This window comes from Convolutriloba macropyga, chromosome 7 (assembly GCF_964194025.1).
Source record: "Convolutriloba macropyga chromosome 7, txConMacr16.3, whole genome shotgun sequence".
In the NCBI taxonomy this organism is placed as follows: Eukaryota; Metazoa; Xenacoelomorpha; order Acoela; family Convolutidae; genus Convolutriloba; species Convolutriloba macropyga.
Window position 1 is genome coordinate 9,189,376 of NC_134474.1, and position 22,225 is coordinate 9,211,600.

General features: G+C 36.9%; 1 protein-coding gene and 18 non-coding genes across 20 annotated transcripts in view; 1 reads left to right on the forward strand and 18 right to left on the reverse strand.

Annotated features, from left to right (window-relative positions):
- Positions 1-22,225, forward strand: part of LOC142342584 (uncharacterized) — an 83,581-nt gene that overhangs the window by 41,847 nt on the left and 19,509 nt on the right. The gene's annotated exons all lie outside the window — the stretch shown is intronic.
- On the reverse strand, positions 599-672 carry Trnai-aau (transfer RNA isoleucine (anticodon AAU)). Its single transcript has one exon. It is a non-coding gene; the product is annotated as a tRNA-Ile (tRNA).
- Positions 1,492-1,565, reverse strand: Trnai-aau (transfer RNA isoleucine (anticodon AAU)). The gene has a single exon. It is a non-coding gene; the product is annotated as a tRNA-Ile (tRNA).
- Positions 1,938-2,011, reverse strand: Trnai-gau (transfer RNA isoleucine (anticodon GAU)). The gene has a single exon. It is a non-coding gene; the product is annotated as a tRNA-Ile (tRNA).
- Positions 2,385-2,458, reverse strand: Trnai-aau (transfer RNA isoleucine (anticodon AAU)). The gene has a single exon. It is a non-coding gene; the product is annotated as a tRNA-Ile (tRNA).
- On the reverse strand, positions 3,728-3,801 carry Trnai-aau (transfer RNA isoleucine (anticodon AAU)). The gene has a single exon. It is a non-coding gene; the product is annotated as a tRNA-Ile (tRNA).
- Trnai-aau (transfer RNA isoleucine (anticodon AAU)) lies at positions 4,176-4,249 on the reverse strand. Its single transcript has one exon. It is a non-coding gene; the product is annotated as a tRNA-Ile (tRNA).
- Trnai-aau (transfer RNA isoleucine (anticodon AAU)) lies at positions 5,070-5,143 on the reverse strand. Its single transcript has one exon. It is a non-coding gene; the product is annotated as a tRNA-Ile (tRNA).
- Positions 5,767-5,840, reverse strand: Trnai-aau (transfer RNA isoleucine (anticodon AAU)). The gene has a single exon. It is a non-coding gene; the product is annotated as a tRNA-Ile (tRNA).
- Trnai-aau (transfer RNA isoleucine (anticodon AAU)) lies at positions 6,216-6,289 on the reverse strand. Its single transcript has one exon. It is a non-coding gene; the product is annotated as a tRNA-Ile (tRNA).
- Positions 10,242-10,315, reverse strand: Trnai-aau (transfer RNA isoleucine (anticodon AAU)). Its single transcript has one exon. It is a non-coding gene; the product is annotated as a tRNA-Ile (tRNA).
- Positions 11,135-11,208, reverse strand: Trnai-aau (transfer RNA isoleucine (anticodon AAU)). The gene has a single exon. It is a non-coding gene; the product is annotated as a tRNA-Ile (tRNA).
- Trnai-aau (transfer RNA isoleucine (anticodon AAU)) lies at positions 12,032-12,105 on the reverse strand. The gene has a single exon. It is a non-coding gene; the product is annotated as a tRNA-Ile (tRNA).
- Positions 12,926-12,999, reverse strand: Trnai-aau (transfer RNA isoleucine (anticodon AAU)). Its single transcript has one exon. It is a non-coding gene; the product is annotated as a tRNA-Ile (tRNA).
- On the reverse strand, positions 14,272-14,345 carry Trnai-aau (transfer RNA isoleucine (anticodon AAU)). Its single transcript has one exon. It is a non-coding gene; the product is annotated as a tRNA-Ile (tRNA).
- Trnai-aau (transfer RNA isoleucine (anticodon AAU)) lies at positions 14,720-14,793 on the reverse strand. Its single transcript has one exon. It is a non-coding gene; the product is annotated as a tRNA-Ile (tRNA).
- On the reverse strand, positions 16,065-16,138 carry Trnai-aau (transfer RNA isoleucine (anticodon AAU)). Its single transcript has one exon. It is a non-coding gene; the product is annotated as a tRNA-Ile (tRNA).
- Positions 16,513-16,586, reverse strand: Trnai-aau (transfer RNA isoleucine (anticodon AAU)). The gene has a single exon. It is a non-coding gene; the product is annotated as a tRNA-Ile (tRNA).
- Trnaf-aaa (transfer RNA phenylalanine (anticodon AAA)) lies at positions 16,961-17,034 on the reverse strand. Its single transcript has one exon. It is a non-coding gene; the product is annotated as a tRNA-Phe (tRNA).

Sequence of the window (22,225 nt, forward strand, 5' to 3'; positions counted from 1 at the left end):
GATGGCGCTGCTAAGATCAGGCGAATCAATATACAATTGCGCTTAGCCAAAATCGCTGTAATTTGTTCTCGTAAATAAGGCTGGCTATATAGCAATTGAAAGCACGGAAGGTTTAAACCTGAAATTTCTTAGTTTTAATTGACTAAAAGTTTTGGCCATAGAGAGGCTCGAACTCTCGACCCTCGCGTTATTTGCACCATGCTCAAACCAACTAGGCTGTACGGCCTTGTTTTTCTGGCAAGGGATGCTCTCATTACATCATTCAATTTATACCAGACCTCCGTTCAGATCAACTACTTAGTTGATTTTGATCTCTTAAGTTTGTTTTGAAACTATCCGGGTAAGAAATCAGTTATTTATATAAGGTTAACAAAATCACTATTTGCTGCACTTGATCTAATATTTAACATCTGTTTTCAACAGTTTTTTTAATTAAAATAGCTGCTGATGGCGATGCTAAGATCAGGCTAATCAGTATACAGATGCGGATGTCCGAAATAGCTGTACATGGTTCTCTTGAATAAGGTTGGTTATATAGCTTTTGAAAGCATGGAAGGTTTAAATATGAAACTTCTTAGTTTTAATTGAATAAAAGTTTTTGCCAACGAGAGGCTCGAACTCTCGACCCTCGCGTTATTAGCACGATGCTCTTACCAACTGAGCTATACGGCCTTGTTGTTCGGTCACGGGATGTTCTCATTAGATCATTCAATTGATACCAGACATTCGTTCAGATCAACTACTTAGTTGATTTTGATCTCCTAAATTGGTTTTGCAACTGCCCTGGTACGAAATCAGTTATTTATTTATTCTTATCAAAATCACTATTTGCTGCACTTGATCTAATGTTTAACATCTGTTTTCAACAGTTTTTTTAAATTAAAATAGCTGCTGATGGCGCTGCTAAGATCAGGCGAATCAATATACAGCTGCGCTTAGCCAAAATCGCTGTAAATGGTTCTCGTAAATAAGGCTGGCTATATAGCAATTGAAAGCATGGAAGGTTTAAATCTGAAATTTCTTAGTTTTAATTGACGAAAAGTTTTGGCCATGGAGAGGCTCGAACTCTCGACCCTCGTGTTATTAGCACGATGCTCTAAACAACTGAGCTATACGGCAGTGTTTTCCTGCCATGGGATGCTCTCCTTATATCATTCAATTGATACCAGACCTCCGTTCAGATCAACTACTTAGTTGATTTTGATCTCTTAAGTTTGTTTTGAAACTATCCGGGTAAGAAATCAGTTATTTATATAAGGTTAACAAAATCACTATTTGCTGCACTTGATCTAATGTTTAACATCTGTTTTCAACAGTTTTTTTAATTAAAATAGCTGCTGATGGCGATGCTAAGATCAGGCTAATCAGTATACAGATGCGGATGTCCGAAATAGCTGTACATGGTTCTCCTGAATAAGGTTGGTTATATAGCTTTTGAAAGCATGGAAGGTTTAAATATGAAACTTCTTAGTTTTAATTGAATAAAAGTTTTTGCCAACGAGAGGCTCGAACTCTCGACCCTCGCGTTATTAGCACGATGCTCTTACCAACTGAGCTATACGGCCTTGTTGTTCGGTCACGGGATGTTCTCATTAGATCATTCAATTGATACCAGACATTCGTTCAGATCAACTACATAGTTGATTTTGATCTCTTAAATTGCTTTGCAACTATCCGGGTAAGATATCAGTTATTTATTTAAGCTTATCAAAATCACTATTTGCTGCACTTGATCTAATGTTAAACATCTGTTTTCAACAGTTTTTTTAAATTAAAATAGCTGCTGATGGCGCTGCTAAGATCAGGCGAATCAATATACAGCTGCGCTTAGCCAAAATCGCTGTAAATGGTTCTCGTAAATAAGGCTGGCTATATAGCAATTGAAAGCATGGAAGGTTTAAATCTGAAATTTCTTAGTTTTAATTGACTAAAGGTTTTGGCAATAGAGAGGCTCGAACTCTCGACCCTCGCGTTATCAGCACGATGCTCTAACCAACTGAGCTATACGGCCTTGTTTTTCAGGCATGGGATGCTCTCATGAGATCATTCAATTGATACCAGACATTCGTTCAGATCAACTACTTAGTTGATTTTTACTTCCTAAATTCGTTTTGCAACCGCCCGGGTAAGATATCAGTTATTTATTTAAGCTTATCAAAATCACTATTTGCTGCACTTGATCTAATGTTAAACATCTGTTTTCAACAGTTTTTTTTAATTAAAATAGCTGCTGATGGCGATGCTAAGATCAGGCTAATCAGTATACAGATGCGCATGTCCGAAATAGCTGTACATGGTTCTCTTGAATAAGGTTGGTTATATAGCTTTTGAAAGCATGGAAGGTTTAAAAATGAAATTTCTTAGTTTTAATTGAATAAAAGTTTTTGCCAATGAGAGGCTCGAACTCTCGACCCTCGCGTTATTAGCACGATGCTCTTACCAACTGAGCTATACGGCCTTGTTTTTCGGTCACGGGATGTTCTCATTAGATCATTCAATTGATACCAGACATTCGTTCAGATCAACAACTTAGTTGATTTTGATCTCCTAAATTGGTTTTGCAATGATTGGTACGAAATCAATTATTTATTTAAGCTTATTAAAATCACTAATTGCTGTATTTGATCTAATATCTAATGTTTAACATCTGTTTCCAACTGTTTTTTTTTAAATTAAAAGAGCTGCTGGTGGCGCTGCTAAGATCAAGCGAATCAATATACAGGTGCATTTCGCAAAAATAGCTGTCAATGGTGCTCATAAATAAGGGTGGATATAGCAATTGAAAGCATGGAAGGTTTAAATCTAAAATCTTTTAGCTTTCATTGACTAAGAGTTTTGGCCATAGAGAGGCTCGAACTCCAGACGCTCGGGTTATTAGCACGTTCCTCTAACCAACTGAGCTATACGCCAGGTTTTTCATTCTTTGGATGCTCTTATATCATTCAATTGATACCAGGCGTTCCGTGAGATCATTTTTTTAGTTTATTTTGATCGCCTAATTTGGTTTTGCAACTGCCCTGGTACGGAATCAGTTATTTATTTGTGCTTATCAAAATCACTATTTGCTGCACTTGATCTAATGTTCAAGATCTGTTTTCAACAGTTTTTTTTAAATTAAAACAGCTGCTGACGGTGCTGCTAAGATCAGGCGGATCAATATACAGTTGCGCTAGGCCAAAGTCGCTGTAATTTGTTCTCGTAAATAAGGCTGGCTATATAGCAATTGAAAGCATGGAAGGTTTAAATCTGAAATTTCTTAGTTTTAATTGACTAAATGTTTTGTCCATAGAGAGGCTCGAACTCTCGACCCTCGCGTTATTAGCACGATGCTCTAACCAACTAGACTATACGCCCTTGTTTTTCTGGCATGGGATGCTCTCATTACATCATTCAATTGATACCAGACATTCGTTCAGATCAACTACATAGTTGATTTTGATCTCTTAAATTGCTTTGCAACTATCCGGGTAAGATATTAGTTATTTATTTAAGCTTATCAAAATCACTATTTGCTGCACTTGATCTAATGTTTAACATCTGTTTTCAACAGTTTTTTTTAAATTAAAACAGCTGCTGACGGCGCTGCTAAGATTAGGCGGATCAATATACAGTTGCGCTTAGCCAAACTCGCTGTAATTTGTTCTCGTAGATAAGGCTGGCTATATAGCAATTGAAAGCATGGAAGGTTTAAATCTGAATTTTCTTAGTTTTATTTGACTAAATGTTTTGGCCATAGAGATGCTCGAACTCTCGACCCTCGCGTTATTAGCACGATGCTCTAACCAACTAGGCTATACGGCCTTGTTGTTCTGGTATGGGATGCTCTCATTACATCATTCAATTGATACCAGACATTCGTTCAGATCAACTACTTAGTTGATTTTGATCTCCTAAATTGATTTTGCAACTGCCCTGGTACGAAATCAGTTATTTATTTATTCTTATCAAAATCACTATTTGCTGCACTTGATCTAATGTTTAACATCTGTTTTCAACAGTTCTTTTTAAAATAAAACAGCTGCTGATGGCGCTGCTAAGATTAGGCGGATCAATATACAGTTGCGCTTAGCCAAACTCGCTGTAATTTGTTCTCGTAAATAAGGCTGGCTATATAGCAATTGAAAGCATGGAAGGTTTAAATCTGAATTTTCCTAGTTTTATTTGACTAAATGTTTTGGCCATAGAGATGCTCGAACTCTCGACCCTCGCGTTATTAGCACGATGCTCTAACCAACTAGGCTATACGGCCTTGTTGTTCTGGCATGGGATGCTCTCATTACATCATTCAATTGATACCAGACATTCGTTCAGATCAACTATTTAGTTTATTTCGATCTCCTAAATTGGTTTTTCAACTTCCCTGGTACGAAATCAGTTATTTATTTAAGTTTATCAAAATCACTATTTGCTGCACTTGATCTAATGTTTAACATCTGTTTTCAACAGTTTTTTAAAACTAAAACAGCTGCTGACGGCGCTGCTAAGATCAGGCGGATCAATATACAGTTGCGCTTAGCCAAAATCGCTGTAATTTGTTCTCGTAAATAAGGCTGGCTATATAGCAATTGAAAGCATGGAAGGTTTAAATCTGAAATTTCTTAGTTTTAATTGACTAAATGTTTTGGCCATAGAGAGGCTCGAACTCTCGACCCTCGCATTATTAGCACGATGCTCTAACCAGCTAGGCTATACGGTCTTGTTTTTCTGGCATGGGATGCTCTCATTACATTGTTCAGTTGATACCAGACATTCGTTCAGATCAACTACATAGTTGATTTTGATCTCTTAAATTGCTTTGCAACTATCCGGGTAAGATATCAGTTATTTATCTAAGCTTATCAAAATCACTATTTGCTGCACTTGATCTAATGTTTAACATCTGTTTTCACCAGTTTTTTTAATATTAAAACAGCTGCTGATGGCGCTGCTACGATCAGACGAATCAATACACAGTTGCGCTTAGTAAAAATCGCTGTAAATTGTTCTCGTAAATAAAGCTGGCTATATAGCAATTGAAAGCATGGAAGGTTTAAATCTGAAATTTCTTAGTTTTAATTGACTAAAAGTTTTGGGCATAGAGTGGCTTGAACTCTCGACCCTCGCGTTATTAGCACGATGCTCTAACCAACTGAGCTATACGGCCGTGTTTTTCTGGCATTGGATGCTCTCATTAAATCATTCAATTGACACCAGACATTCGTTCAGATCAACTACTTAGTTGATTTTTTATCTCTTAAATTGGTTTTGCAACTATCCGGTTAAGAAATCAGTTAATTATTTAAGCTTATCAAAATCACTATTTGCTGCACTTGATCTAATGTTTAACATCTGTTTTTAACAGTTCTTTTTAAATTAAAACAGCTGCTGATGGCGCTGCTAAGATCAGGCGAATCAATATACACTTGCACTTAGCCAAAATGGCTGTAAATTGTTCTCATAAATAAGGCTGGCTATATAGCAATTGAAAGCATGGAAGGTTTAAATCTGAAATTTCCTGGTTTTAATTGACTAAAAGATTTGGGCATAGAGTGGCCCGAACTCTTGGCCCTCGCGTTATTAGCATCTGTTTAACATCTGTTTTCAACAATTTGTTTTGTAAATTAAAACAGCTGCTGATGGCGTTGCCAAGATCAGGCGAATCAATATACAGTTGCGCTTAGCCAAAATCGCTGTAAATTGTTCTCGTAAATAAGGCTGGCTATATAGCAATTGAAAGCACGGAAGGTTTAAATCTGAAATTTCTTAGTTTTAATTGACTAAAAGTTTTGGCCATAGAGAGGCTCGAACTCTCGACCCTCGCGTTATTAGCACGATGCTCTAACCAACTGAGCTATACGGCCTTGTTTTTCAGGCATGTGATGCTCTCATTAGATCATTCAACTGATACCAGACATTCGTTCAGATCAACTACTTAGTTGGTTTTGATCTCTTAAATTGGTTTCGCAACTATCCGGGTAAGAAATCAGTTATTTATTTAAGCTTATCAAAATCACTAATTGCTGCACTTGATCTAATGTTTAACATCTGTTTTCAACAATTTGTTCTGTAAATTAAAACAGCTGCTGATGGCGCTGCAAGATCAGGCGAATCAATATACAGTTGCGCTTAGCCAAAATCGCTGTAAATTGTTCTCGTAAATATGGCTGCCTATATAGCAATTGAAAGCACGGAAGGTTTAAATCTGAAATTTCTTAGTTTTAATTGACTAAAAGTTTTGGCCATAGAGAGGCTCGAACTCTCGACCCTCGCGTTATTAGTACGATGCTCTAACCAACTGAGCTATACGGCCTTGTTTCTCAGGCATGGGATGCTCTCATTACATCATTCAATTGATACCAGACATTCGTTCAGATCAACTATTTAGTTGGTTTTGATCTCTTAAATTGGTTTTGCAACTATCCGGGTAAGAAATCAGTTATTTATTTAAGCTTATCAAAATAACTATTTGCTGCACTTGATCTAATGTTTAACATCTGTTTTCGACAATTTATTTTGTAAATTAAAACGGCTGCTGATGGCGCTGCTAAGATCAGTCGAATCAATATACAGTTGCGCTTAGCCAAAATCGCTGTAAATTGTTCTCTTTAATAAGGCTGGCTATATAGCAATTCAAAGCATGGAAGGTTTAAATCTGAAGTTTTTTAGTTTTAACTGACAAAAGTTTTGGCCATTGAGAGGCTCGAACACACGACCCTCGCGTTATTAGCACGATGCTCTAACCAACTGTGCTATACGGCCGTGATTTGCTGGCTTAGGATGCTCTCATTAGATCATTCAATTGATACCAGACATTCGCTCAGATCAACTACTTAGTTGATTTTGATCTCTTAAATTGGTTTTGCAACTATCCGGGTAAGAAATCAGCTATTTATTTAAGCTTATCAAAATCACTATTTGCTGCACTTAATCTAATGTTTAACATCTGTTTTCAACAATTTTTTAAAAATTAAAACGGCTGCTGATGGCGCTGCTAAGATCAGTCGAATCAGTATACAGTTGCGCTTAGCCAAAATTGTTGTAAATCGTTCTCGTAAATAAGGCTGGCTATATAGCAATTGAAATCATGGAAGCTTTAAATCTGAAGTTTCTTAGTTTTAACTGACTAAAAGTTTTGGCCAGAGAGAGGCTCGAACTCTCGACCCTCGAGTTATTTCCACGATGCTCTAACCAACTGAGCTTTACGGCCTGGTTTTGCTGGCATAGGATGCTCTCATTAGATCATTCAATTGATACCAGACATTCGTTCAGATCAACTACTTAGTTGGTTTTGATCTCTTAAATTGGTTTTGCAACTATCCGGGTAAGAAATCAGCTATTTATTTAAGCTTATCAAAATCACTATTTGCTGCACTTGATCTAATGTTTAACATCTGTTTTCAACAGTTTTTTTTAAATTAAAACGGCTGCTGATGGCGCTGCTAAGATCAGGCGATTCAATATACAGTTGCGCTTAGCCAAAATCGCTGTAAATTGTTCTCGTAAATAAGGCTTGCTATATAGCAATTGAAATCATGGAAGGTTTAAATCTGAAGTTTCTTAGTTTTAACTGACTAAAAGTTTTGGCCAGAGAGAGGCTCGAACACTCGACCCTCGAGTTATTTCCACGATGCTCTAACCAACTGAGCTTTACGGCCGTGTTTTGCGGGCTTTGGATGCTCTCATTAGATCATTCAATTGATACCAGACATTCGTTCAGATCAACTACTTAGTTGATTTTGATCTCCTAAATTGGTTTTGCAACTGCCCGGTTAAAAAATCAGTTATTTATATAAGCTTAACAAAATCACTATTTGCTGCACTTGATCTAATGTTTAACATCTGTTTTCAACAGTTTTTTAAATTAAAACGGCTGCTGATGGCGCTGCTAAGATCAGGCGATTCAATATACAGTTGCGCTTAGCCAAAATCGCTTTAAATTGTTCTCGTAAATAAGGCTGGCTATATAGCAATTGAAAGCATGGAAGGTTTAAATCTGAAGTTTCTTAGTTTTAACTGACTAAAAGTTTTGGCCAGAGAGAGGCTCGAACACTCGACCCTCGAGTTATTAGCACGATGCTCTAACCAACTGAGCTATACGTCCGTGTTTTGCTGGCTTAGGATGCTCTCATTAGATCATTCAATTGATACCAGACATTCGTTCAGATCAACTACTTAGTTGATTTTGATCTCCTAAATTGGTTTTGCAACTGCCCGGTTAAGAAATCAGTTATTTATATAAGCTTAACAAAATCACTATTTGCTGCACTTGATCTAATGTTTAACATCTGTTTTCAACAGTTTTTTGAATTAAAATTGCTGCTGATGGCGCTGCTAAGATCAATCGAATTAATATACAGTTGCGCTTAGCCAAAATCGCTGTAAATTGTTCTCGTTAATAAGGCTGGCTATATAGCAATTCAAAGCATGGAAGGTTTAAATCTGAAGTTTCTTAGTTTTAACTGACTAAAAGTTTTGGCCATAGAGAGGCTCAAACACACGACCCTCGCGTTATTAGCACGATGCTCTAACCAACTGTGCTATACGGCCGTGGTTTGCTGGCTTAGGGTGCTCTCATTAGATCATTCAATTGATACCAGACATTCGTTCAGATCAACTACTTAGTTGGTTTTGATCTCTTAAATTGGTTTTGCAACTATCCGGGTAAGAAATCAGCTATTTATTTAAGCTTATCAAAATCACTATTTGCTGCCTTTGATCTAATGTTTAACATCTGTTTTCAACAGTTTTTTTTAAATTAAAACGGCTGCTGATGGCGCTGCTAAGATCAGGCGATTCAATATACAGTTGCGCTTAGCCAAAATCGCTGTAAATTGTTCTCGTAAATAAGGCTTGCTATATAGCAATTGAAATCATGGAAGGTTTAAATCTGAAGTTTCTTAGTTTTAACTGACTAAAAGTTTTGGCCAGAGAGAGGCTCGAACACTCGACCCTCGAGTTATTTCCACGTTGCTCTAACCAACTGAGCTTTACGGCCGTGTTTTGCGGGCTTTGGATGCTCTCATTAGATCATTCAATTGATACCAGACATTCGTTCAGATCAACTACTTAGTTGATTTTGATCTCCTAAATTGGTTTTGCAACTGCCCGGTTAAAAAATCAGTTATTTATATAAGCTTAACAAAATCACTATTTGCTGCACTTGATCTAATGTTTAACATCTGTTTTCAACAGTTTTTTAAATTAAAACGGCTGCTGATGGCGCTGCTAAGATCAGGCGATTCAATATACAGTTGCGCTTAGCCAAAATCGCTTTAAATTGTTCTCGTAAATAAGGCTGGCTATATAGCAATTGAAAGCATGGAAGGTTTAAATCTGAAGTTTCTTAGTTTTAACTGACTAAAAGTTTTGGCCAGAGAGAGGCTCGAACACTCGACCCTCGAGTTATTAGCACGATGCTCTAACCAACTGAGCTATACGTCCGTGTTTTGCTGGCTTAGGATGCTCTCATTAGATCATTCAATTGATACCAGACATTCGTTCAGATCAACTACTTAGTTGATTTTGATCTCCTAAATTGGTTTTGCAACTGCCCGGTTAAGAAATCAGTTATTTATATAAGCTTAACAAAATCACTATTTGCTGCACTTGATCTAATGTTTAACATCTGTTTTCAACAGTTTTTTGAATTAAAATTGCTGCTGATGGCGCTGCTAAGATCAATCGAATTAATATACAGTTGCGCTTAGCCAAAATCGCTGTAAATTGTTCTCGTTAATAAGGCTGGCTATATAGCAATTCAAAGCATGGAAGGTTTAAATCTGAAGTTTCTTAGTTTTAACTGACTAAAAGTTTTGGCCATAGAGAGGCTCAAACACACGACCCTCGCGTTATTAGCACGATGCTCTAACCAACTGTGCTATACGGCCGTGGTTTGCTGGCTTAGGATGCTCTCATTAGATCATTCAATTGATACCAGACATTCGTTCAGATCAACTACTTAGTTGATTTTGATCTCTTAAATTGGTTTTGCAACTATCCGGGTAAGAAATCAGTTATTTATTTAAGCTTATCAAAATCACTATTTGCTGCACTTGATCTAATGTTTAAAATCTGTTTTCAACATTTTTTTTTAAATTAAAACGGCTGCTGATTGCGCTGCTAAGATCAGTCGAATCAATATACATTTGCGCTTAGCCAAAATCGCTGTAAATTGTTCTCGTTAATAAGGCTGGCTATATAGCAATTCAAAAGCATGGAAGGTTTAAATCTGAAGTTTCTTAGTTTTAACTGACTAAAAGTTTTGGCCATAGAGAGGCTCGAACTCTCGACCCTCGCGGTATTAGCACGATGCTCTAACCAACTGTCCTATACGGCCGTGGTTTGCTGGCTTAGGATGCTCTCATTAGATCATTCAATTGATACCAGACATTCGTTCAGACCAACTACTTAGTTGATTTTGATCTCCTAAATTGGTTTTGCAACTATCCGGGTAAGAAATCAGTTATTTAAATAAGCTTACCAAAAGCACTATTTGCTGCGCTTAATCTAATGTTTAACATCTTTTTTCAACTTTTTTTTAAATTTAAAACGGCTGCTGATGGCGCTGCTAAGATCAGTCGAATCAGTATTCAGTTGCGCTTAGCCAAAATTGTTGTAAATCGTTCTCGTAAATAAGACTGGCTATATAGCAATTGAAAGCATGGAAGGTTTAAATCTGAAGTTTCTTAGTTTTAACTGACAAAAAGTTTTGGCCATTGAGAGGCTCGAACACACGACCTTCGCGTTATTAGCACGATGCTCTAACCAACTGTGCTATACGGCCGTGGTTTGCGGGCTTAGGATGCTCTCATTAGATCATTCAATTGATACCAGACATTCGTTCAGATTAACTACTTAGTTGATTTTGATCTCTTAAATTGGTTTTGCAACTATCCGGGTAAGAAATCAGTTATTTAAATAAGCTTACCAAAAGCACTATTTGCTGCGCTTAATCTAATGTTTAACATCTGTTTTCAACATTTTTTAAAATTAAAACGGCTGCTGATGGCGCTGCTAAGATCAGTCGAATCAGTATACAGTTGCGCTTAGCCAAAATTGTTGTAAATCGTTCTCGTAAATAAGGCTGGCTATATAGCAATTGAAAGCAATGAAGGTTTAAATCTGAAGTTTCTTAGTTTTAATTGACTAAAAGTTTTGGCCATAGAGAGGCTCGAACTCTCGACCCTCGCGTTATTAGCACGATGCTCTAACCAACTGAGCTATACGGCCTTGTTTTTCAGGCATGGGATGCTCTCATTACATCATTCAACTGATACCAGACATTCGTTCAGATCAACTACTTAGTTGGTTTTGATCTCTTAAATTGGTTTTGCAACTATCCGGGTAAGAAATCAGTTATTTATTTAAGCTTATCAAAATCACTATTTGCTGCACTTGATCTAATTTTTAAAATCTGTTTTCAACATTTTTTTAAAATTAAAACGGCTGCTGATGGCGCTGCTAAGATCAGTCGAATCAATATACAGTTGCGGTTAGCCAAAATCGCTGTAAATTGTTCTCGTTAATAAGGCTGGCTATATAGCAATTGAAAGCATGGAAGGTTTAAATCTGAAGTTTCTTAGTTTTAACTGACTAAAAGTTTTGGCCATAGAGAGGCTCAAACACACGACCCTCGCGTTATTAGCACGATGCTCCAACCAACTGTGCTATACGGCCGTGGTTTGCTGGCTTACGATGCTCTCATTAGATCATTCAATTGATACCAGACATTTGTTCAGATCAACTACTTAGTTGATTTTGATCTCTTAAATTGGTTTTTGCAACTATCCGGGTAAGAAATCAGTTATTTAAATAAGCTTACCAAAAGCACTATTTGCTGCGCTTAATCTAATGTTTAACATCTGTTTTCAACAGTTTTTTTTTAAAATTGAAACAGCTGCTGATGGCGCTGCTAAGATCAGTCGAATCAGTATACAGTTGCGCTTAGCCAAAATTGTTGTAAATCGTTCTCGTAAATAAGGCTGGCTATATAGCAATTGAAGCATGGAAGGTTTAAATCTGAAGTTTCTTAGTTTTAATTGACTAAAAGTTTTGGCCATAGAGAGGCTCGAACTCTCGACCCTCGCGTTATTAGCACGATGCTCTAACCAACTGAGCTATACGATCTTGTTTTTCAGGCATGGGATGCTCTCATTAGATCATTCAACTGATACCAGACATTCGTTCAGATCAACTACTTAGTTGGTTTTGATCTCTTAAATTGGTTTTGCAACTATCCGGGTAAGAAATCAGTTATTTATTTAAGCTTATCAAAATCACTATTTGTTGCATTTGATCTAATGTTTAAAATCTGTTTTCAACATTTTTTTAAATTAAAACGGCTGCTGATGGCGCTGCTGAGATCAGTTGAATCAATATACAGTTGCGCTTAGCCAAAATCGCTGTAAATTGTTCTCGTTAATAAGGCTGGCTTTATAGCAATTGAAAGCATGGAAGGTTTAAATCTGAAGTTTCTTAGTTTTAACTGACTAAAAGTTTTGGCCATAGAGAGGCTCAAACACACGACCCTCGCGTTATTAGCACGATGCTCTAACCAACTGTGCTATAAGGCCGTGAATTGCTGGCTTAGGATGCTCTCATTAGATCATTCAATTCATACCAGACATTCGTTCAGATCAACTACTTAGTTGATTTTGATCTCTTAAATTGGTTTTGCAACTATCCCGGTAAGAAATCAGTTATTTATTTAAGCTTATCAAAATCACTATTTGCTGCACTTGATCTATTTTATAACATCTATTTTCACCAGTTTTTTTAAAATTAAAACAGCTGTTGATGGCGCTGCTAAGATCAGGCGAATCAATATATAGTTGCGCTTAACCAAAATCGCTGTAAATTGTTCTCGTAAATAAGGCTGGCTATATAGCAATTGAAAGCATGGAAGCTTTAAATCTGAAGTTTCTTAGTTTTAATTGACTAAAAGTTTTGGCCATAGAGAGGCTCGAACTCTCGACCCTCGCGTTATTAGCACGATGCTCTAACCAACTGAGCTATACATCCTTGTTTTTCAGGCATGGGATGCTCTCATTAGATCATTCAATTGATACCAGACATTCGTTCAGATCATCTACTTAGTTGATTTTGATCTCTTAGATTGGTTTTGCAAATATCCGGGTAAGAAATCAGTTATTTATTTAAGCTTATCGAAATCACTATTTGCTGCACTTGATCTAATGTTTAACATCAGTTTTCAACAGTTTTTTTTTTAAATTAAAACAGCTGCTGATGGCGCTGCTAAGATCAGGCGAATCAATATACAGTTGCGCTTAGCCAAAATCGCTGTAAATTGTCCTCGTAAATAAGGCTGGCTATATAGCAATTGAAAGCATGGAAGGTTTAAATCTGAAGTTTCTTAGTTTTAACTGACTAAAAGTTTTGGCCATTGAAAGGCTCGAACACTCGACCCTCGCTTTATTAGCACGATGCTCTAACCAACTGTGCTATACGGCCGTGTTTTGGTGGCTTAGGATGCTCTCATTAGATCTTTCAATTGATACCAGACATTTGTTCAGATCAACTACTTAGTTGATTTTGATCTCTTAAATTGGTTTTTGCAACTATCCGGGTAAGAAATCAGTTATTTAAATAAGCTTACCAAAAGCACTATTTGCTGCGCTTAATCTAATGTTTAACATCTGTTTTCAACAGTTTTTTTAAAAATTGAAACAGCTGCTGATGGCGCTGCTAAGATCAGTCGAATCAGTATACAGTTGCGCTTAGCCAAAATTGCTGTAAATCGTTCTCGTAAATAAGGCTGGCTATATAGCAATTGAAAGCATGGAAGGTCTAAATCTGAAGTTTCTTAGTTTTAACTGACTCAAAGTTTTGTCCCTAGAGAGGTTCGAACTCTCGACCCTCGCGTTATTAGCTCGATGCTCTAACCAACTCCGCTACATTGCCGTCTTTTCTGGCATAGGATGCTCTCATTAAATCATTCAATTGATACCATACATTCGTTCAGATCAACTACTAAGTTGATTTTGATCTCCTAATTTGGTTTTGCAACTGCCCTGGCACGAAATCAGTTTTTTAATGCTTATCAGAATCACTATTTGCTGCACTTGATCTAATATTTAACATCTGTTTTCAACAATTTTTTTTGTAAGTTAAAACAGCTGCTGATGGCGCTGCCAAGATCAGGCGAATCAATGTACAGGTGCGTTTAGCCAAAATCGCTGTAAATTGTTCTCGTAAATAAGGCTGGCTGTATAGCAATTGAAAGCATGGAAGCTTTAAATCTGAAGTTTCTTAGTTTTAATTGACTAAAAGTTTTGGCCATAGAGAGGCTCGAACTCTCGACCCTCGCGTTATTAGCACGATGCTCTAACCAACTGTGCTATAAGGCCGTGAATTGCTGGCTTAGGATGCTCTCATTAGATCATTCAATTGATACCAGACATTCGTTCAGATCAACTACTTAGTTGATTTTGATCTCTTAAATTGGTTTTGCAACTATCCCGGTAAGAAATCAGTTATTTATTTAAGCTTATCAAAATCACTATTTGCTGCACTTGATCTATTTTATAACATCTATTTTCACCAGTTTTTTTAAAATTAAAACAGCTGTTGATGGCGCTGCTAAGATCAGGCGAATCAATATATAGTTGCGCTTAACCAAAATCGCTGTAAATTGTTCTCGTAAATAAGGCTGGCTATATAGCAATTGAAAGCATGGAAGCTTTAAATCTGAAGTTTCTTAGTTTTAATTGACTAAAAGTTTTGGCCATAGAGAGGCTCGAACTCTCGACCCTCGCGTTATTAGCACGATGCTCTAACCAACTGAGCTATACATCCTTGTTTTTCAGGCATGGGATGCTCTCATTAGATCATTCAATTGATACCAGACATTCGTTCAGATCATCTACTTAGTTGATTTTGATCTCTTAGATTGGTTTTGCAAATATCCGGGTAAGAAATCAGTTATTTATTTAAGCTTATCAAAATCACTATTTGCTGCACTTGATCTAATGTTTAACATCAGTTTTCAACAGTTTTTTTAAAATTAAAACAGCTGCTGATGGCGCTGCTAAGATCAGGCGAATCAATATACAGTTGCGCTTAGCCAAAATCGCTGTAAATTGTTCTCGTAAATAAGGCTGGCTATATAGCAATTGAAAGCATGGAAGGTTTAAATCTGAAGTTTCTTAGTTTTAACTGACTAAAAGTTTTGGCCATTGAAAGGCTCGAACACTCGACCCTCGCTTTATTAGCACGATGCTCTAACCAACTGTGCTATACGGCCGTGTTTTGGTGGCTTAGGATGCTCTCATTAGATCTTTCAATTGATACCAGACATTTGTTCAGATCAACTACTTAGTTGATTTTGATCTCTTAAATTGGTTTTTGCAACTATCCGGGTAAGAAATCAGTTATTTAAATAAGCTTACCAAAAGCACTATTTGCTGCGCTTAATCTAATGTTTAACATCTGTTTTCAACAGTTTTTTTAAAAATTGAAACAGCTGCTGATGGCGCTGCTAAGATCAGTCGAATCAGTATACAGTTGCGCTTAGCCAAAATTGCTGTAAATCGTTCTCGTAAATAAGGCTGGCTATATAGCAATTGAAAGCATGGAAGGTCTAAATCTGAAGTTTCTTAGTTTTAACTGACTCAAAGTTTTGTCCCTAGAGAGGTTCGAACTCTCGACCCTCGCGTTATTAGCTCGATGCTCTAACCAACTCCGCTACATTGCCGTCTTTTCTGGCATAGGATGCTCTCATTAAATCATTCAATTGATACCATACATTCGTTCAGATCAACTACTAAGTTGATTTTGATCTCCTAATTTGGTTTTGCAACTGCCCTGGCACGAAATCAGTTTTTTAATGCTTATCAGAATCACTATTTGCTGCACTTGATCTAATATTTAACATCTGTTTTCAACAATTTTTTTTTGTAAGTTAAAACAGCTGCTGATGGCGCTGCCAAGATCAGGCGAATCAATGTACAGGTGCGTTCAGCCAAAATCGCTGTAAATTGTTCTCGTAAATAAGGCTGGCTGTATAGCAATTGAAAGCATGGAAGCTTTAAATCTGAAGTTTCTTAGTTTTAATTGACTAAAAGTTTTGGCCATAGAGAGGCTCGAACTCTCGACCCTCGCGTTATTAGCACGATGCTCTAACCAACTGTGCTATAAGGCCGTGAATTGCTGGCTTAGGATGCTCTCATTAGATCATTCAATTGATACCAGACATTCGTTCAGATCAACTACTTAGTTGATTTTGATCTCTTAAATTGGTTTTGCAACTATCCGGGTAAGAAATCAGTTATTTATTTAAGCTTATCAAAATCACTATTTGCTGCACTTGATCTATTTTATAACATCTATTTTCACCAGTTTTTTTAAAATTAAAACAGCTGTTGATGGCGCTGCTAAGATCAAGCGAATCAATATATAGTTGCGCTTAACCAAAATCGCTGTAAATTGTTCTCGTAAATAAGGCTGGCTATATAGCAATTGAAAGCATGGAAGCTTTAAATCTGAAGTTTCTTAGTTTTAATTGACTAAAAGTTTTGGCCATAGAGAGGCTCGAACTCTCGACCCTCGCGTTATTAGCACGATGCTCTAACCAACTGAGCTATACGTCCTTGTTTTTCAGGCATGGGATGCTCTGATTAGATCATTCAATTGATGCCAGACATTCGTTCAGATCATCTACTTAGTTGATTTTGATCTCTTAAATTGGTTTTGCAAATATCCGGGTAAGAAATCAGTTATTTATTTAAGCTTATCAAAATCACTATTTGCTGCACTTGATCTAATGTTTAACATCTGTTTTCAACAGTTTTTTTTAAATTAGAACAGCTGCTGATGGCGCTGCTAAGATCAGGCGAATCAATATACAGTTGCGCTTAGCCAAAATCGCTGTAAATTGTTCTCGTAAATAAGGCTTGCTATATAGCAATTGAAAGCATGGAAGGTTTAAATCTGAAGTTTCTTAGTTTTAATTGACTAAAAGTTTTGACCATAGAGAGGCTCGAACTCTCGACCCTCGCGTTTTTAGCACGATGCTCTAACCAACTGAGCTATACGGCCTTGTTTTTCTGGCATGAGATGCTCTCATTAGATCATTCAATTGATACCAGACATTCGTTCAGATCAACTACTTAGTTGATTTTGATCTCTTAAATTGGTTTTGAAATATCCGGGTAAGAAATCAGTTATTTATTTAAGCTTATCAAAATCACTATTTGCTGCACTTGATCTAATGTTTAACATCTGTTTTCAACAGTTTTTTTAAATTAAAACAGCTGCTGATGGCGCTGCTTAGATCAGGCGAATCAATATACAGTTGCGCTTAGCCAAAATTGCTGTAAATTGTTCTCGTAAATAAGGCTGGCTATATAGCAATTGAAAGCATGGAAGGTTTAAATCTGAAGTTTCTTAGTTTTAACTGACTAAAAGTTTTGGCCATTGAAAGGCTCGAACACTCGACCCTCGCTTTATTAGCACGATGCTCTAACCAACTGTGCTATACGGCCTTGTTTTGGTGGCTTAGGATGCTCTCATTAGATCATTCAATTGATACCAGACATTTGTTCAGATCAACTACTTAGTTGATTTTGATCTCTTAAATTGGTTTTTGCAACTATCCGGGTAAGAAATCAGTTATTTAATTAAGCTTACCAAAAGCACTATTTGCTGCGCTTAATCTAATGTTTAACATCTGTTTTCAACAGTTTTTTTAAAAATTGAAACAGCTGCTGATGGCGCTGCTAAGATCAGTCGAATCAGTATACAGTTGCGCTTAGCCAAAATTGCTGTAAATCGTTCTCGTAAATAAGGCTGGCTATATAGCAATTGAAAGCATGGAAGGTCTAAATCTGCAGTTTCTTAGTTTTAACTGAGTCAAAGTTTTGTCCCTAGAGAGGTTTGAACTCTCGACCCTCGCGTTATTAGCTCGATGCTCTAACCAACTCCGCTACATTGCCGTCTTTTCTAGCATAGGATGCTCTCATTAAATCATTCAATTGATACCATACATTCGTTCAGATCAACTACTAAGTTGATTTTGATCTCCTAATTTGGTTTTGCAACTGCCCTGGCACGAAATCAGTTTTTTAATGCTTATCAGAATCACTATTTGCTGCACTTGATCTAATATTTAACATCTGTTTTCATCAATTTTTTTTGTAAGTTAAAACAGCTGCTGATGGCGCTGCCAAGATCAGGCGAATCAATATACAGGTGCGTTTAGCCAAAATCGCTGTAAATTGTTCTCGTAAATAAGGCTGGCTATATAGCAATTGAAAGCATGGAAGGTTTAAATCTGAAATTTCTTAGTTTTAATTGACGAAAAGTTTTGGCCATGGAGAGGCTCGAACTCTCGACCCTCGTGTTATTAGCACGATGCTCTAAACAACTAAGCTATACGGCAGTGTTTTCCTGCCATGGGATGCTCTCCTTTTATCATTCAATTGATACCAGACTTCCGTTCAGATCAACTACTTAGTTGATTTTGATCTCTTAAATTTGTTTTGAAACTATCCGGGTAAGAAATCAGTTATTTATATAAGCTTACCAAAATCACTAATTGCTGCATTCGATCTAATTTTTAACATCTGATTTCAACAGTTTTTTTAAATTAAAACGGCTGCTGATGGCGCTGCTAAGATCAGGCAAATCAATATACAGTTGCGCTTAACCAAAATTGCTGTAAATTGTTCTCGTAAATAAGGCTGGGTCTATAGCAATTGAAAGCATGGAAGGTTTAGAAATCTGAAGTTTCTTAGTTTTGACTGACTAATAGTTTTGGGCATAGAGTGGCTTGAACTCTCGACCCTCGCGTTATTAGCACGGTGCTCTAACCAACTGAGCTATACGGCCGTGTTTTGCTGGTATTGGGTGCTCTCATTAGATCATTCAATTGATACCAGACATTCGTTCAGATCAACTACTAAGTTGATTTTGATCTCCTAATTTGGTTTTGCAACTGCCCTGGCACGAAATCAGTTTTTTAATGCTTATCAGAATCACTATTTGCTGCACTTGATCTAATGTTTAACATCTGTTTTCAACAATTTTTTTGTAAATTAAGACAGCTGCTGATGGCGCTGCCAAGATCAGGCGAATCAATATACAGGTGCGTTTAGCCAAAATCGCTGTAAATTGTTCTCGTAAATAAGGCTGGCTATATAGCAATTGAAAGCATGGAAGGTTTAAATCTGAAATTTCTTAGTTTTAATTGACGAAAAGTTTTGGCCATGGAGAGGCTCGAACTCTCGACCCTTGTGTTATTAGCACGATGCTCTAAACAATTGAGCTATACGGCAGTGTTTGCCTGCCATGGGATGCTCTCCTTATATCATTCAATTGATACCAGACTTACGTTCAGATCAACTATTTAGTTGATTTTGATCTCTTAAATTTGTTTTGAAACTATCCGGGTAATAAATCAGTTATTTATATAAGCTTACCAAAATCACTAATTGCTGCATTTGATCTAATTTTTAACATCTGATTTCAACAGTTTTTTTACATTAAAAAGGTCTGCTGATGGCGCTGCTAAGATCAGGCGAATCAATATACAGTTGCGCTTAACCAAAATTGCTGTAAATTGTTCTCGTAAATAAGGCTGGGTCTATAGCAATTGAAAGCATGGAAGGTTTAAAAATCTGAAATTTCTTAGTTTTGACTGACTAAAAGTTTTGGGCATAGAGTGGCTTGAACTCTCGACCCTCGCGTTATTAGCAAGATGCTCTAACCAACTGAGCTATACGGCCGTGTTTTTCTGGCATTGGATGCTCTCATTAGATCATTCAATTGATACCAGACATTCGTTCAGATCAACTACTAACTTGATTTTGATCTCTTAAATTGGTTTTGCAACTATCCGGGTAAGAAACCAATTATTTAAATAAGCTTACCAAAATCACTATTTGCTGCACTTAATCTAATGTTTAACATCTGTTTTCAACAGTTTTTTTAAATTAAAACGGCAGCTGATGGCGCTGCTAAGATCAGGCGAAGCAATATACAGTTGCGCTTTACCAAAATTGCTATAAATTGTTCCCGTAAATAAGGCTGGGTCTATGGCAACTGAAAGCATGGAAGGTTTAAATCTGAAGTTTCTTAGCTTTAACTGACCAAAAGTTTTTGCCATAGAGAGGCTCGAACTCTAGAAGCTTGTGTTCTTAGCACGTTGGTATAACCAACTGAGCTATACGCCCGACTTAGCCTACTTTGGATGCTCTTTTTATATCAATCAATTGATACCAGGCGTTCCGTGAGATCAACTTTTTAGTTTATTTTGATCTCCTAAATTGGTTTTGCAACTGCCCTGGCACGAAATAAGTTCCTTTTTTATGCTTATCAAAATCACTATTTGCTGCACTTGATCTAATGTATAACGTCTGTTTTCAACAGTTTTTTTAAATAAAAACAGCTGCTGATGGCGCTGCCAAGATCAGCCGAATCAATATACAGATGGGCATGTCCAAAATAGCTGTAAATGGTTCTCTTGAATAAGGTTGGTTATATAGCAATTGAAATCATGGAAGGTTTAAATCTGAAATTTCTTAGTTTTAATTGACGAAAAGTTTTGGCCATGGAGAGGCTCGAACTCTCGACCCTCATGTTATTAGCACGATGCTCTAAACAACTGAGCTATACGGCAGTGTTTTCCTGCCATGGGATGCTCTCCTTATATCATTCAATTGATACCAGACTTCCGTTCAGATCAACTACTTAGTTGATTTTGATCTCTTAAGTTTGTTTTGAAACTATCCGGGTAAGAAATCAGTTATTTATATAAGCTTACCAAAATCACCAATTGCTGCATTTGATCTAATTTTTAACATCTGATTTCAACAGTTTTTTTAAATTAAAACGGCTGCTGATGGCGCTGCTAAGATCAGGCGAATCAATATACAGTTGCGCTTAACCAAAATTGCTGTAAATTGCTCTCGTAAATAAGGCTGGGTCTATAGCAATTGAAAGCATGGAAGGTTTAAAAATCTGAAGTTTCTTAGTTTTGACTGACTAAAAGTTTTGGGCATAGAGTGGCTTGCACTCTCGACCCTCGCGTTTTTAGCACGATGCTCTAACCAACTGAGCTATACGGCCGTGTTCTTCTGGCATTGGATGCTCTCATTAGATCATTCAATTGATACTAGACATTCGTTCAGATGAACTACTAACTTGATTTTGATCTCTTAAATTGGTTTTGCAACTATCCGGGTAAGAAACCAATTATTTAAATAAGCTTACCAAAATCACTATTTGCTGCACTTAATCTAATGTTTAACATCTGTTTTCAACAAATTTTTTAAATTAAAACTGCTGCTGTTGGCGCTGCTAAGATCAGGCGAAGCAATATACAGTTGCGCTTTACCAAAATCGCTATAAATTGTTCTCGTAAATAAGGCTGGGTCTATAGCAACTGAAAGCATGGAAGGTTTAAATCTGAAGTTTCTTAGCTTTAACTGACTAAAAGTTTTGGCCATAGAGAGGCTCGCACTCTAGAAGCTTGTGTTTTAGCACGTTGGTGTAACCAACTGAGCTACACGCCCGACTTAGCCTTCTTTGGATGCTCTTTTTATATCAATCAATTGATACCAGGCGTTCCGTGAGATCAACTTTTCAGTTTATTTTGATTTCCTAAATTGGTTTTGCAACTGCCCTGGCACGAAATAAGTTATTTTTTATGCTTATCAAAATCACTATTTGCTGCACTTGATCTAATGTTTAACATCTTTTTTCAACAGTTTTTTTTAAATTAAAACAGCTGCTGATGGCGCTGCCAAGATCAGCCGAATCAATATACAGTTGCGCTTAGACAAAATTGCTGTAAACCGTTCTCGTAAATAAGGCTGGCTATTTAGCAACTGAAAGCATGGTAGGTTTACATCTAAAATTTCTTAGTTTTTTTTACTAAAAGTTTTGGCCATTGAGAGGCTCGACCCTCGCGTTATTAGCACGATGCTATAACCAACTGAGCTATACGGCCTCGTTTTACAGGCATGGGTTGCTCTCATTAGATCATTCAATTGATACCAGACATCGTTCAGATCAACTACTTAGTTGATTTTGAGCTCCTAAGTTAGTTTTGCAATTGCCCGGGTTGGAAATCAGTTAGTCATATAAGCTTACCAAAATCACTATTTGCTTCACACGATCCAATGTTGAACATCTGTTTTCAACAGTTTTTTTAATTACAATAGCTGCTGATGGCGATGCTGAGATCAGGCAAATCAATATACAGGTGCGCATGTCCGAAATAGTTGTA